Source organism: Streptopelia decaocto, assembly GCF_964273445.1.
Source record: "Streptopelia decaocto genome assembly, chromosome: Z".
Taxonomy (NCBI): Eukaryota; Metazoa; Chordata; class Aves; order Columbiformes; family Columbidae; genus Streptopelia; species Streptopelia decaocto.
The window spans coordinates 48,604,897-48,617,969 of NC_138657.1; positions in this window are offsets into that span (position 1 = coordinate 48,604,897).

Consider the following 13,073-nt stretch of genomic DNA (forward strand, 5'->3'; position numbering starts at 1 on the left):
ATCCTTGACAGACATAATACAAAGTCATTTAGCTGAAATACTGGTAAGGCTGTGAAAACACTTCAAAAGATGTGCAAGAAAAGACAGTGTGCAATAAAATAATATAACTTTATTTAAATATATTGCTGTTACAGAGGAATCGCTTAAGTATATATCAAGACCCTTGTAAAAGTCATTGGGTTTACAAGGTCAAAATGATTAAAAATAACACAGTGAGAACATTAAAGACACAGCAAAGAAGCTAAGTGATTTATTTGTTTTGGTTTCACAGAGAGAACAGGGAGGAAATGTCTAGTTTAGTGTTGATCTCTAAAGATAATGAAGGTGAAGCACTGTCAAACACAGAGACATAAAAGAATAAGATAGAAGAACTCCAGAAATAGTATTAACATAAATTACTTGGGCATGATGCTAGAGCTCTGCAGGAACTTCTGAACATTCAGGCTCAGGTTCAGGACCCCTGAACATTACCTGTGTATAGAGTGAGGGTTAGGACCCTCCAAGGCCATACCTTGTTCTTTTCATCTACCTATTATATATGAGCCTCATTTGATTTCCTATAAAAGGGACAAGTTCTTCACAAAGTACAACACAGTAGATTCAGTGAATAAAAGTGGAAAGAAAAGTGCATTCCTGGATAAAAAACTGCACATGATGACCAAAGTAGGACTGAATGTCTAGGCCTCAGTAGAGAGATGGGTGATAAGAACTGTTAGGTGAATAGTGGAGTCCATTTTCCACAAATATTCATTTTGAAGCTGTAATTAGTTCATTTCAGCTCTGCTATCACCTTTTAAAGACATGCTTTTATTTCACCAGCATGAATGGTACCAAGAACTGCAATCATGAAACCCTTAGTGTAAATCCACCCTCTAGGAGCAGTTTCAACCTGCAGAAATTCATTACAGCAGTTCAGAGACCACCCACTGCCAGGCAGCTGTGATTAACTGGCACAGCACAGGGCTCAATCCTTCTGAGTTCCAGCCCAAACCTCATGCATTTTTCTCATGTTGCAAAAAACACAGCATTCAATGAAAGGCAGCAAGAGAAGCTGGACAGTGCAGCTGGGAAGCAAGTCCCATCCCACCTCCAAGCCATAGATTTCATCCAAAGCTGGGTTGTTGTAGGTAGGCAGTGGGGTGTTCTTGCCTTGTTCATAATCCCACAGGCAACAATACCCTCATCCGTCACCACCATCAGCTTTTCTCTCCCCAGAAGAAAGAATCTAAAACCAGACCATCTCCATAGGAGGGTTTCAGCACTAAGCTGGTCATGGTTTGAAGGAGGCAGGTGCAATGACTACAGGTGGATTGGTAGATCTTCCATTGGCAAAAACAAAGAAAGTAAAAGAAATCAGACCATATCTTGATAAACATTTTTGCAAGTCTTAAACGACAGAATTTTTTTATCATTGTTTTTGGTTTGGTGTTTAATCACTCTTTAATCACAGCATTCCAGAAAGTGCTTTCAGATAATTATACAAATTGTAGTAGAAACTTCGTTTGCAGTGAGTGACTTGTAAAACTCACTTCCCCTTGGAATTTTTAATGTAAAGAGATTTCGTAACAAAATGTCATGCAGGCACCTCAAAAATCAATTTAGGCAGGTGATGAGCTCCAAACAGACTTTATTCTAACCAGAACTATTTAGCAGAGAACAAACCAGAAATGGGATTTATCCGAACTTATTCAGCAGTGCAGCATTATAAAACACAGATTTGGAGACCAGTTAGGTGTTCAGTTACTACACAGCCAATTCAGACACAAGAGATCCCAAAACTCCAGAAAAATGATTCAAAATGCTTGTCTTCACATTCATGCAAAGTGAAAAGTCTCAAGTGTATGCAGAAGATCGCTTACCAATAAGGCAAGCTGTCTCAGTCCTTGAGGAATGTTCCTTAGATGACATCCCAGTCTAAGAAGGAAAGTCTTCCACTGCAGACCCACTGCTCCAAGAAAGACCAACTCAATGGACGTGTCCAAGTGGGCTCCATTTATACCCTAGTTGAATCTGAGCTGTGGTCATTTATGGTGGTGGTCCAGAAACTTCACTCAACCAAGGTATCTCTTTGATCAAGGGCCCTGTCTACTGACCAATGGCCCTGTGCATTATCCTAGTGGTTCATGCCCTAGAAGCTTCTGGTACTTTGTGGGGAGGCAGGGAAAGGAAGTGCATCTGCCACAAGCAACTACCATTTATAGCAGCATTTTGGTAACATGTCCATTATGAACTTAAAATGCTCCTCAGATGCTTCAGAATACAGTTGCCAGCTGAACTGACATAAAAAAATGTACCTTCTGTGACAGGGCCATTTATTGCGTGTTGAGTTGTCAATGTCACGCAGGAAAAAATATGGAGGGAAAAGTAAATCTGTGGTGCATTCCCATGTTCTGTGCTAGCTGCACCTCCTGCCTGTCTCACCACGGAACACATTCTGGTGTTAAAAGAGCTGTGTCTTGATCAACATCACTGATGTCCAGTCTGTCATCTCAAAGAAAAGGAGCCTAGAAAGGTCCTCCAGTGCGCTTCACAATGGCTGTCTCTGAGCTCAGTAGCCAACCAGGTTTGAGGCCCAATATTATCTTTGACCGCTCCTTCTGACTACATTAGTCTTTTATTCATCAAAAAGTTGTTTCTCCAGTCAACATCCAAAGCAAGGTCTATAAGAGGTAGCTTTACAGACCCTTAGCTAGAGACCTGGCAATAATCTGCTGCCTTTAGATATCCAAGGAACCAACAAAGCAGGTGTTTGCACAGTTCGTCATCAACAGGGCCTCACATGAAATTTGGGCAGTGTGATGCCCCCCTTTAGTGGCAGAATATTATGGTCTCCACCATCCATCCCACAGTTAACAGTTTTAGTGCAATAACACCCCTTGATTCTGCCTTAGGGTTGCAATTACCAAATCAGCCTTTATCAGTTGGTAACAACTGGTTTGGAGAACATTACTCTACATGCATTAATGTCACCATAGCAATAAACTTTCATGTTGTATAATGCAAAAACATATTAACCTGTCTAATACAGCGTATTAAGCATATGTTTTTTCACTGGAGAATGATTGTCTACTAGCATTTAATACCGTTATCAAAGGGACAAAGATTAATTTTAAAAGTACTTATTCTTGTATTAAAAGAAAGCTAGCAATAAGCAATAATAGGTGGCAAACATAATAATACATCAAAATCTCAGGGAAATTATTCTGATTAATGCCATTAGCACAGAGCAGATCTCAGTTACATTGCTTACCAGTACGTACAGCAGGCTACATCAGAATGCTAATTTGGAAATACAGCTGAATCTTTCAGAATGTTCTCCATTTGCCTGATGAAATCTTCAGGTATACAGAAGGTAATGCTCAATAAAACACAGGCATAAACTTCCTCCAGTTACCATTCTTTAGATAGCATCCTTGCAAATACACACCTACCCAGTGTTAACTCCCATATCAAAAAACAATTCTAAAAATTAACTCTGGCTAAAAGTGTTGGAGAGAACTGAGACTCCACATACCCAGTTATACAGAGGTGTAGGAAAGAAAATTTAATTCCACAGCAAAGGTATTTGTTACTGGCCGTCAGCGTTACAGTGTTTCTTTTTCAAAAGGATGGAGGAGCAAACTGCCACATCCTTGGGAAACTGACATCCTCTCCCAGGCCTCTGCACCCGGTGGCAGAGCAGCCCCACCAGGAGGGTGACTAACAGTGCTGAGCACTTGATTTTCATATCCCAAGACTTATCATGAGTTCTGCTTTAAACCTTTCCATGCTTCAGCTTTTCAGCTAGAGATTTGGTCTGTCCTTTCTAAAACATATAATGCATTTCACTTCTGATTGTCAACTTCTGTCACACATCTGCCACAGATTAGTTAATAACTTTACCCTCATTGTGGATGTCCAAATGTTATAGCAGTGCAATGTATTTAACCCTTGCAATATAATATAAATGTTGTGTTTCTGCATCTCCCTGTCTGCTTACCTTTCCCTGCAAATATCATGAGTGTCTCCAGTAAACATCTCTTAGCATCTGATGGACTACAACAGCCCTACTAATTAGTCGGCTATCTAGCTGCTAACCAGCTTCATTCTGAAGCTTCACGTCATACCAGTTACAGAGACACAGTAACTAGGCTTGACATTTTTCATGATTTTGTAACATTACTGAATCTTAGAAAGGATAAAATCAGTCAATTGTTCAAACCTGGCAAAACAAATAAATAAAGGATTACCAACCTTACATGGGGATGGTTTCCAGAGGTTAGAGTACCAAAAATTGTAGTTATTTTTCTTTTAACTCAGGATTAACCATAGATTCAGGCCATTTGCTACTACTGGAGACCCCACCATACCTCAGTAAAATGGCTTTATGTCCTGGTTTTGCCTGGGATAGAGTTAATTTTCTTCCTAGTAGCTGGTATAGTCATGTGTTTTGGATTAAGGATGAGAATAATGCCCTGGTGAGACTGCATCTGGAATATTGTGTCCAGTTCTGGGCCCCTCAGTTCCAGAAGGACAGGGAACTGCTGGAGAGAGTCCAGTGCAGAGCAACGAAGTTGATGAAGGGAGTGGAGCATCTCCCTTATGAGGAAAGGCTGAGGGAGCTGGGTCTCTTTAGCTTGGAGGAGACTGAGGGGTGACCTCATTAATATTTATAAATATGTAAAGGGAAAGTGTCAGGAGGATGGAGCCAGGCTCTTCTCGGTGACAAACAATGATAGGACAAGGGGCAATGGGTACAAACTGGAACACAGGAGGTTCCATTTAAATATGAGAAGAAGTTTCTTCTCAGTGAGGGTGACAGAACACTGGAACAAGGCTGTCCAGGGAGGTTGTGGAGTCTCCTTCTCTGGAGACATTCAAAACCTGCCTGGATACATTCCGTGATTCTGTGATAACACACTGATGTTTTAGTTACTGCTGAACAGTGGTTATACAGAGTCAAAGCCCTTTCTGTTTCTCACACCACCCCACCAGGGAGTGCACAAGAAGTTGGGGGGACACACAGTGTTACAACTGACCCCAAATGACCAAAGGGATATTTCATACCATATGGCATCATGCTCAGTATATAAACTAGGGGGAAAGCTGGCTAGGACGCTACTGCTTAGGGACAGGCTGGGCATTGATCGGCAGGTGGTGAGCACTTGCATCATGCATCACTTGTTTTGTATATTCTTTTATTGTTATTATTACTGTTATTTTCCCCTCCTTTTCTGTCCTATTAAACTTTCTCTATCTCAATCCATAAAGTTTTACCTTTTTTCCCAATTCTCCCCACCATCCAACTGGGATGGCTGTCTAGTGTTTAGCTGCCTGGTGGATTAAACCACAAAACCTTCCTCCTGGAAAGGTTGTTATGCCTGTACAGTCATAACAAATCTACTTAAATTTGGCCTTGTCTTTTGCATAAGCTTTGCATTTCGTACTGTTTTTTCTACAAAGCATATGTTAAACAACCCAGTGTAAAAAGTACACGATTAAATTACTAGATTAAGCAATCCATATAGTACTGCTTCTAGAAAAAAAAAATTATACCTCAAAGGTCTGTGTTAGATACTGATTTCATATTAGAACTGGACCCTCATACTGCCAGGAACAGCTTCATAACTGTACTGCTTTGAACCAGAAAAACATGTGGACATAACATTTGGCAACAGCTATTCACACCACTTATGTCCTTAAGCTTGTCCCAACTTTCAAAATGTCTGTGATATTCTGTCAATACACTTCATGATAACAGCAATACTTCATTTGGATAGCCTGGCTTTGCCAAGTGCTAGATTTTCCAACTAATCTTATTATAAGATATTTTAATTCTGTTTGACAGTCCAAGGTAACTCTTTCCAGGTGTCAACTGCAGATATCATGGATTTTTCACTATGAGACAGATTATATCATCAAAACTATTTTCACATCCTTTGCGTATTGTCAGTTAGTCTACTAGAAAAAATAAGACCTGGAACACATGGGATGCAGTGCCATTTCTTGAATCAAACTCAGGCATCTTAAATAATCTACTACAAAACATGGATGGTTTGCATGAATTAATTAGATTGTGCTTTCATTCTTCACATTTTATACTCTGTTTCAACATGAAAGGTTGTAGTTGTAGTACATTCTGTGTCCCCAATAGAAACACTCTGTAGTCTCCTATAATGAGACTGATTGTGGGAGTCCTAACATCTAGAATACTAAATTTTCTGCATTCTTACCTATTTCTCTAATATTCCTTTTACTCACATTCTGGAAAGTAATAATAGATATTTCAGCTGATAAATGCTGAGGAAAATAACTAAAACATCATAATATATTTCAACAGAATGTTCTAATTTTTGTTGTTGTTGTTGTTACCGCATTTATGGATTTTTTTCTGGTATGAAAGGTCATAATACTGAGTATTAAGTCCAATGCTCCCATACCTCAGAAAATCCAGTTCTTAATGGAACAGCTAATCAAAAATGCAGATATTAAAATTCAGACTCAGGTAAGTAATGATTATATATAGCTATTAGCCAATAATAAAGCATTGAAAGTTTTGAAAGGCTTGAACAACTTCAATAAAATACTTTAAATTTCCAGCATGTAAGGTCAATTAGTCTCAAATAATCTATAATATTTTAGATTTAAAATATTTATACATAATGTCACTCAACTGATGCATTTGATGATATTAGATTCTATAGTATTTTTACAGTGGTATTCAGATGCAAATTTACCTGTTTGTTCATTATATTGCAGTTTTCCATTATAGAGCTAGCAATACTTGCTTATACAGTGCAAAAAACGTTGGTACAAATATAGTTATACTACTGAAATCCCTTAGTATCTTGTTTTTCCTCAGATTTTCTTGAGAAAACTAAAGGTTCTTCAAGATGTGACTGCAAAAAATTTGCATGCTTTTCTGTATTTCTCTTATGACACCTAAGTTAAAAAAAAAAAAAACAAACTATGTTACAAGACGTAAGTGTGCTTTCCATTTTCCGCAACTCTTCCATTACACTCAGTCTTCACATTTAAAAGAAATGCCTGAGTTAACAGACTGGATTTAGTCCAAACAATTTTTTAAAACATGAGTAGAGCTATTCAATATTAGTGCTAGGCAGGTTACAGCTGAATGAGTCAATGTCTAGAAAACCTTCATATTATCAAGCATGGTATCATGTACAAAATATTCCTCAATAGAGAGTTTATGCAGTAAACAACCTCAGTTTGAAAGAATGTGGTCCTCATTTGATTTTCATGCTTAAATCACTTATATTCAAAGGTATGTCCATACATCACTAGGACACCTACTGAAAAACAATCACAAATAATTATATTAATGTAACCATCCATGCACTATTTCTGAATGGAGGGCGATTCTGTATCTACAGTTTATTCTAGTTTAGCTTCCAAATGTTATTCATATCCATGATTACATTAAGATAAAGCAATTTTCATCACCTGTTTTGTCATTAAAGCTGCTGCCTTCTCCCAGTATGGTTCTGATCTTAGATACAGAGACTGCAGGGCATTCTTTGAAGTCTTTTATTAGCGTCAGTATTTCAAGTCTTTGTTTCTATGCGTATGGCACAATAGAGTTGTCATTTTTTCAGAGAAAATAGAATGCAAATGTTGATTTGTCAATGTTACTTCACACTTCCATGGCCATAGCACCGATTTAGGCCACCAGGTTACAGAACGAGATAATCATGCTGTATTTTACTGGTTCATTTTGCTTCCGACTGTAGTGAGATCTTCAGATCAAAAGCTATCAGATATTTCTATGGAAAAGATAGGAAAAAACATGAGACAAACATTTGCAGTCTTCCTAAGACATTGGGTATGTAGGCAAGGCAAAGTATTGTTAATGAGAAGAATTTTATCCAACTAAAGGAAGCAAAATACTCCTAAACAATTGAGGAAATAGCCAAGGTATAGGCAAGTGGCAGGGAAGTCCTTGGACTGCAGGGAGGAAGGGGAAGAGAGAGGTTACAAGCAAAGAGTAGTAGTTTCAGCAGCTCCTCCAATAGTCTTTTACAAAATATTACATCCAGAGCAAAGGAAAGGTAGGACAAGAAACATCCACGCAACAGTTCTCCTAGGTGCAGTCCACATACCTTGGCCACAAGAACCTCCAGCTCAGAAGTGGAATTAGCATCCATAGATACAAAATAATGGTTTAAAATTCTACTTGTAGTCAGATTTTTTTCTGCATAGCTTTCTGTTTCTAATATATCACGATACAACAAAAACAAACAAACAAACAAACAAAAAGACACACTTAACATTCAGGAAAAAATAACAGCTCCACTGCAAACAGTCTGGGTAAGACTACTTTTCACATTATGACAGCAACAAATAAGACTCTCAGGGTGTATTTTTGATACCAAAGGTTAGTTTGACTTTATTATTACTCAGAGAGTGACCGTAATCAGGCAGAGATTCATGTGAACTACAGCATACAATAATAAAATCACAGAATGGTTTGAGTTGGAAGGGACCTTAAAGACCACCTAGTTCCAACCCCACTGCCATGGGCAGGGACACCTTCCACTAGACCAGGTTGCTCAAAGCCCCATCCAACCTGCCCTTGAACACTTGCAGGGATGCAACATCTGCAGCTTCTCTGTGCAGCATGTTCCAGTGTCTCATCACCAGTCCATCTCCACTTGAATGACAGGATTTCCCTGACTGCCACTTACATTTGACAATTTCACTGTAACTGAAACAAGGCTTGATAAAGAAACGCTTCACATCACGTTGTACCGCCTAAATTTAGGGATAGCAAGTCTATGAAAGAAACATGCCGTTTCTTTGGAGCTACAGAAAAAGGAAATTATGATGAACTATGTAAAGTTAGGTATTTGTTGAACAAAAGTTATTTTTTGCCTGCAGTCTTAAGATACATTATATTATTGTTACAGGAAAAATTTCTGATACTGTGAAGTTAATAATTATCTTATTTTCATTGACCTCAAAGACTTCCAGGAAAACCAATAAATACAGATTTTCATCTTCACAGGAAAAAGAAAGATAAAAATGATTTTTGGAAAGAACAAGAATGCTGATCAAGTTGGGGGAGTAGTGGGGGGAAATTGTTGGAGATTTTTATTTTATTTTTTCCTAAAGGTATAATGGTTATGTGAACTACAGGATTATGGAGTGTTGCAAAATGATGGACCTGATTTGAAATACAGGCTGTATGAATTTGGGTCCATCTTTTTGAAACGCACTGTATAATGAAAAAGTATACAACTCAAAAAAAAAAAAAAGTTTGAAAAAAATTGGAAATAACAATTGAACCTGAAAGTTGTCATAGATGGACAGCTGGCATCAGGAAAAGATACATCAGTAACAGATAAAAAACCTGAGACCCCCTTGATGAGAGTATTCTCAGCCCTGAGAGTACTGAGGTTCTCAATATTTGGGGGGCGGCGGGATGGTAATTGAATATCAGCTTTGTTAACCTTCTGAAATGTAACAACTACTGTGTGCATTTGAGGTAAAATTCATCATTTACTCACACTTAGAGTGAAAAGCTAGTGGTTTGCTTTTCTGAAAAGAATCAGCAAAAGCAAATCAATGATGAGCAAGGATTAAAGGACATATAAACACTACCTAAAATGTATGTCAGACTGAAAAGGATGAGAAACTACTGTGCCTATCCCCTGTGCATACTAGTTCAGTTACACAGAAAAACAAATTAATATTCATAAATTAGATTCAAACATACACTGAATGTTTAGAAACATTTCCCTTTTGTATTTATATTTTTTGACTACTAACAAGAGAAAAAATTAAAGAAAATATACACAACCCTATAACTTACCCATGTGAAATAATCAGAATTGCAAATAGAGTCTGGCGAGTAAATCTGGTAATAGGTGCAAACAATTTAGTTACAAAAGGCACCTGGGTTTAGATAACAAAATGTACATGAATTTGCATCTGTTCATTATGTAACATTGTCTTAAAGTATATTTCTGCCATTTAAGTATCTGAACTCAGAATATGAACTTCATGCCTCAAGTCATAATTGCCTGGCTAATTGCTCTCTTTGCTTTCTATGCAAGGTGAACCATGGGCTGTTGTTTTACATGTGATCATGGCCAGCAGATAGAGGGAAGTTACTTCCCTGTGCCCAGCACTGGTGAGGCTGCAACCAACATGCTACGTCAAGTTTCAGATCCCTTGAGCCTGGTCCAGAAGGGTGATGAGAAACCAGAAGAGGCTCAGCAGAGGACTACTAATGTTGTCATTAGCTAGGAAGAGGTTGACAGAGCTGGGCTTACCTCATATGTGATCTAACAAATGCTTTGTAGCTTCCCAGGTATAGATTTTTAAGTGTACAACTTTAGCCCTGAGAATTGTTCTGTGCCATGTTTGGAGCTGAGTATCACATGAAGAAACCAACAGCAGAAGTGTCAGAAAGCGACTCCAAGCTAAGACTGTCAACATTTTTCTTACAGTCTTTTCTCACAGAATTTTCTTACAGTCTTTTAAGCTACCTCTAAGCTAAACAGATTTTCCAGGTAACAGGAAGAACAGTGTAGGGAGACTTGACAGGTGGAGCGAGCTCTTGAAGCTAATAAGTCAAAAGGCAGAAAAGCAAAGAAAGAGCAATTTTGATAAATACAGGCCACACTGCAGTCACTCTGTTTCTTATTGACAGGGTCTCAAGGAGTTGTGGCCATAAGAGCCTTCTTCCACTTCAGGTTGCCTCCAGCTGTGGAACTCTTCCCGTCACTGCCATGTTTACACAAAACATGGAAATTAATTACAACTTAAAGAGACTATACTTATGCATCTTTAAATTATTGATACCAACACTCAGAGAAACCCCTCACGCTGTACTGTCCATACTTTTTTTTCCATTTTATTATATAAGTACTGCTTCTTTCATGGTCACTAGTTACATTATTTTAAAGATTTCTACATTTCTTTCCAACACACAAGCCGTTCCTTTAGTTGCACTTTTCCCTGGAAAAAGAATGAGGCATAAAGCAGAACAGTTCTCTTCTAATTTGTTTTAGCAGAAGATCATTTTAGCCATCAGTGTCTGCACCCTGCTGAAGTATAGTTTCCATTTCCCTTCTCAGCCATGGATAAAACAAAGCTGACAACAAATGTTTTTCTCTGTCAAAACATTTCTTCCACTTCTCAGTGCACAGACAGCTTAAGAGACATAACTTAGGTCAAGATTACAACAACATTCTTCTTGCTATCTTAATATTAGAAAGGTATTTTCACTAGATCTTTAACAGGAGTATAGTAGATTAAAAACATGTCATAGATAAAAAGGGATTTCCCAAATGATAGTGTCAAATGGGAAAAAAAAATAAGCTAGCTGGTTATCAGATAGGAGGGGAGAGGGCTAGGACAACATTGTCTGCTAGATCTTGTCAGACACACAATGTTCAGCTGTTTCAAGAGTCATTATACACAGAGTTTTGGTTGGCTGAAATGCAGCAAGCACATCTGAATTTTCTACCATGACTGATGCTATTTTAACTTCTAGAGAATGGCTGAAGCAGACACAGACTGTTTATGCCAAGCCTTCCCTTCTACAAAATGAGTTATGATCTTGTGTAATGTGCCTCCCAGACATATTTTTCCTGAGGATTATGTAAAGAAAATCACTGTAACATATGAAAAACCCATACTCACAAATAAATTTCTATGTGTCTCAAATATGAAGCTGTAATACAGTTATCTTTCAAGGACTTACTTCTCAATATGTAACACAAAGACTACCAATAAAACAAAATGCCATACTGTCAAGGTTTGATTGCAGGATGACAATAAATGGTGGTAGATGCTTTGTTAACTCCCCCTCCCCCCAGCCCCTTCAGCCCCCTTTCCCACTAAGTAGAGGTGATAGGAGGACAAAGAGAGACAAAGAGAGAGAGAGTCAGAAAAAGTTTAAAATGTTTTACTAATGCTACTAATAAAACAGAGAAAATAATACAAAATATACAAAACTAATCTTGACATTCCCAGCAAAGCTCCACACTGCTCCAGCAGCAGCACAGCAGGCACCCAGAAGTCCTGGGTTGGACTCTGCAGCAAACAGGAACTGGATTCAAGGATGCAGGGTCTGTCCCTCAGATTTGCAGGGATGGCAGACAGGGTCCTCCCCAGATGACAGCCATAGTCAAAGAAGGGAAAAAGGGACAAGACACTCATGATCTCCCACTTTTATATGGTGTTATGACGTGGATGGGATGGAATACTTAGTTGGTCATTTTTAGTCACCTGTTCAGTTCACTCCTCTTTGTCCCTCTCACTTACGGGACGTGCATCCTTATCTGTGACCTTCCATTCCATTGCTATGTCTACCAAAACATGTATCCACCTTCAAAAAAGTGCAGTTACTAAGAAGGGCTTAGCTGAAGGGAAAATTCACTATAAGAGAAACTGTTTTTTTTTTTAACAAAACCAGGACACATACAGATGCTGCAATATGAAGTCAAGTCAAGCCTGGGCAAAGCATTTTTAGAAAGCTAGTATAAAAGCAAAGCAAAAATAACTATTTACCTGACACAACACACATTTTCCTCCTAAATTAAACAGGTAAATAGACAAGATGTTCTTCAGGACAAAGACGAAAATGTGCTTGTGCCTTTCTTACCAAGAACAAAATTGCTACTCATGCAGAAATACAACTGACAGTGAAGACTATTCTATCCAATGTGAACAATAGTGCATCTCCACAAGTGGAGGGATTGGGGAAGGGGTTTTCTGTCCCTAACTTGAAAGTCCCTTTAGCCACATCACTGAGATCAATTTATCACAGATTGCAAAGGCTTTTAAAATGTACCAAGACCTCACCTTCAGCTGTGTGTCTCTGCCTGCTTGTACCTCACCCTTGCACATCAGAATTGCAGCTCCCTTGGTGTTGCAAGAGACCTTACAAAAACATTTAATTTGCACAAAAAAACACGTGCCTAGAAAGTGCAGAGCTGGTGGACACAGGAAGGGATAATGTATTTAAGCAAAAGTCCAATGTAATGTTATCCTGGTTCATAACTTCCCTGCCTAAATCACATTCAGTTCATCTGAACAAAGTGTTTATTTCAAATTATGAATTT